General features: G+C 35.9%; 1 non-coding gene across 1 annotated transcript; it reads right to left on the bottom strand.

The window, feature by feature from the left end:
• Positions 1–2,008: 2,008 nt before the first annotated feature.
• On the bottom strand, positions 2,009–2,115 carry LOC114825699 (small nucleolar RNA R71). Its single transcript, XR_003774530.1, has one exon. It is a non-coding gene; the product is annotated as a small nucleolar RNA R71 (small nucleolar RNA).
• Between the last annotated feature and the right edge of the window lie 2,234 nt (positions 2,116–4,349).

Genomic DNA, 4,349 nt, shown 5'->3' with positions numbered 1-4,349 from the left:
CCAAGGGACAATTAGTCAAAAACAAGAGGTTAAAGGCTTGAAAATCAGAGTTGTTTTGCAAACTGTGACTAGGAATTCACTTGGATGATTATATTGATAATAGAATATTTATATATTTATATTGCCCATATTTCCTAAGTTTTACGCTATGTTTTCTTGTGAAATTGGTTGTTTGATGTGTTTAGTGCATATTTTGTAGATAATGGGCCGTAGAGAAGACTTTGTAGTCTTTTGGTGATTTCAAGACTAAAAGGGATCAAAACTGAGAAGAATTGAAGTCAAGAAGCATTCCAACAATCATCAAATGTTAAATTGTTCAATCCACAACTTAATGGCTGCTGTGTGAAAATTATAACTGGAGCTGGAAGGTGCTGCACAGAACTGTCATTTTCGTTGGGACGTCAAAAATTCATCAGGACGAACAGGGTGTTGTGCCACATATGCATGGAAAGCTCTGGATGTTTAGTTTCGGAAGAATTTTACAGATCATGATTTGGATGCTTCTAGAAGAAGTTATACCTGTTTTAGTATGTGGAGGTCAGTTCAGGAATTCTACGCAGAAGTGGAGTCCAGTTTGGATCAGGAAACTGAAGTCTGATGATGTTGGGATTCCTATTTGGGCTGGGATTCAACAATTTCCACAAAGCAAGCCTAACAAAACCTACCTATATATTCCTTAGATGTTTATTTAAGAAGAAAAACGTGAAAAAGAGCAGGGAGGAAAAAGGGGAGTCGCACTTCATCACAAAGGATTGACCTAAGGAAGACGCCAATGCCGAGGGGGTTCTCCATTGTTTTCTTTTACATCTTTTCCGACTTGGTGATCATGATTGTGATAATTATGTCTTATTATAATTTGATGGTCGTGATGAACTAATTCTTTGTTAGGGATCCAATGTAGCCTTCATGATAATTCTATGTCTTAGTTAACTTCATTTTTTTTATCAATTCACAGTTTCTAGTTTCATTCATTGTGCTTATATCATTCTTTATGTTCATGTTATTGATTAGCTACTTTTAATATGAATTTTTAGATGTATGAGACTAGACGCCATATGCTTAGCCTTGAGATAGCTCTCTTGGATGAATGAATTTTTGTTGATGCAGACGCCATGCTAAGACACTTTTTGGTTTTCTTTGTTCTTCTTGCACTTAATGGAATTTTTATTATTGACTTAGACTAGACACCATGGTTAAGTTGATGATTAAGAATACTTGGTTACACCCGGACGCCTAACGGATAATCATAATAAAGAGAGAACAAACCCTAGATCCTGAATTGAATTGTTTTTACTAAGTTATCTAATGACATAGAATTGGATTGATATGGTGAAGTCGGATACCTAGTGTTTCAACCATTGTTTTAAGAAATTATTTACATAAATTCTCTTTAATTTACTGTACTTAAGATTACTTGATCAACTTCTCTTTGGTTAATTATTTGAATTTCGTAGTTTAGTTGTTTTTGTTATTTTAATTCTAGTGGGTACTACAAAATTGGATTTAGTTAGGTGACTTTGCAAATCCATGTGGGTACGACACTCGTATTTGCTTGCTATACTATCATATCTATTCGTGCACTTGAGAGAAATATAATTTGTTCATCAAGTTTCTGACGCCATTACCGAGGATTTGTTTTAAAATCCCATCTAACTACTTCTAGTTGTGTATCCTCCTGGATTTGTTTATTTTATTTGTCTAAAATTATTTGTTTCTGTAGGTAGTGAATGCAACGTCGTTGATCACAAGAAGGAGAGGTATTCATTATAATATGCTTCCTTCTTTTTATGGTGTTGCTAGTGAAGATCCTTTCTCATTCATTCGTGATTTTTATGCTACAATTCAAACTTTTCCTTTGCAAGGATTAAGTAAAGATCAATTGCGGATGAGATGTTTTCAGGACAAAGCTAAGCAATGGCTTATGTCTTTGACACCTAGATCACTTGCAACACGGGAAGCAATTTACAATAAGTTTGTTGGAAAATTTTATTCACACCAGAAGATTACTGAACTCAGGAGCAAGATCGCCACTTTTTCCCAAATGGAGGGTGAGCCGTTCCATGAAGCATGGGAACGCTTTAAAATGCTTTTAATCCAATGTCTTCACCATCATTATCCTTTAGAATTACAAAATCATTTTTTCTATGATGGATTAACCCAAGCCTGTCAGGCTATTGTTTATAATGCAGGTAGTGCCATGGGTGAAAAAAATGCACAACAAACTTATGAGCTATATGAGATGCTCGGTGCAAATTCTCAGCATAGAAGTGTTAGGGGTAAGCATTCAGGCATTTATGAAATTAGTCCTAATAATGGCCTGCAATGGCCTTGCTATGAAAGTGGCTGATTTAACCAAACAAATCAAAACATTGAGCAATGTAGTCTTGAATAATGGATCGGCCCTTAGTGAGGTATGTGCAATATGTGGTATTTTTTGTCATGTCTCTAACGTTTGTTCATCTAGTGAGGCTTTTCCAGAATATTTACAAGAGCAAGCTAATATGATGAATACCTATAATTAGAAATCTAAATTTGATCCTTTTTCAAATACTTATAATACTAGTTGGAGGTTTCATCCTAATCTTTCATGGAAGAATAACCAAAATCAAAATCAAGCTAGCTCTTTTTTCCAGCAAAGAAAGCCCTCATTAGAAGACACTTTGAATACTTTTATACAAGTATGCTAAAATAGCCAACAAAACAATGAACAAAAATTTCAACAACAAGAGGCCTCTTTAAGGAAGCTGGAAGTACAAGTTGGACAAATTGCAAATGCTATGTGAAGCCATGTTCTTGGAAAATTTCCAAGCCCACCGGAGCAAGCCAAGGCGATAACAATACTTCGAAGTGGTAAGGTAATTAATACTGAATTAAATTCTAAATCCAATGATGTGTTACTCAATGATGTAGGTGAAAAAGTTGAAGAAAAGGAGATGGAGGAGGAGCCATCAAAGAAACTCACGGGTAGCACAAGAGAGGACATGAATGGACCTATTTTCATTGTTGGGACAGACCCTCAAGTAAATGAGCAGCCATCTTTAGCTGCATCCAATCTCCACAAGGCATCAAAGCCTTATGTTCCACCTGTTCCCTTTCCTAGCCGCTTAAATAAAAGCAAATGGGATAAGTCTTTTGCTGAAATTTATGATAAATTATCTAAAGTTAATGTGAACTTACCTTTGCTTGATATGATTAGGAATATGCCGGCCTATGCAAAAATTTTCAAGGAACTTAATAATTATAAGTGTAAGTATGAACCACATGAAAAGGTAATGGTATCGGAAACGGTAAGTGCAGTTCTTCAAAGGAAATTGCCACCTAAATTGAAGGATCCTGGGAGCTTTAATATTAATATTATTGTTGGTGATACAAAGCTTGAAAAAGCTATGCTAGATTTAGGGGCAAGCATAAATTTAATACCTTACTCAATATACATTCAATTGGGATTAGGGGAGTTGAAGCCTACAACAATGTCTTTACAACTCGCTGACCGTTCAGTTAAATATCCAAGAGGTATTGTAGAGGATATTTTAGTACAAGTCGATAAACTAATTATTCCTGCATATTTTGTTGTTTTAGATATGGAGGACGCACCAATTCATAATCGGGAATTGCCTATTTTACTTGGACGCCCATTCATGGCAACTGCAAGACAATCATCGATGTTCAAAATGGCAAGCTCACCATGACAGTCCTTGATGAGACCATGGAATTTAAAGTGTTTGATTCTCTATCTTATCCTTCTAAATTCGTATGATTGTTTCTCGATTGACTCTTTGGATTCGGTTGTTGCTTCTAATTTGACACAGGATAGAATGAAAAATAAATTGGAAAAAACTTTAACAGTGGCAGAAGAAGACGAGAATTGTGATGCAGATATAGGGGAGTTCAAGGCACCGCAACCCCATAATGTTGCGCCTACTACCCCTCTCGAGCTTTCCAACTCAAAAGCGGTACCAAAAAAATATGGAATTGCAAGTGTCAATAATGACAATAATGAACTGGTGCCAACAAGGGTGACTACGGGTTGGAGGATTTGCATTGATTATAGAAAGCTTAATGTTGCCACTAGAAAAAAGCCCTTCCATTACCTTTTATTGATCCAATCATATTTGAATCAGATCCTCCACCTGAGGTGGTTGATTACCTTGACTTAATCAAGCCTTAGATCGTGCATTCCGTCTTGCCTAGACGTTAACTAAAGCGCTTGGTGGAAGGCAACCCACCTCGGTAACTTTGTTTTTTTAATTTTTGCTTGCATATTCGTTTGTGTTTCCATACTGTCAAGACCTTCTCTACTCATTACATAATTTTCTTGTCACAAACATTGAGGACAATGTTTAGTTTAG

This window comes from Malus domestica, chromosome 06 (assembly GCF_042453785.1).
Source record: "Malus domestica chromosome 06, GDT2T_hap1".
Classification (NCBI taxonomy): domain Eukaryota; kingdom Viridiplantae; phylum Streptophyta; class Magnoliopsida; order Rosales; family Rosaceae; genus Malus; species Malus domestica.
Note: the sequence above shows the minus strand (reverse complement) of the source record. Positions and strands in the feature narration are given on the sequence as shown.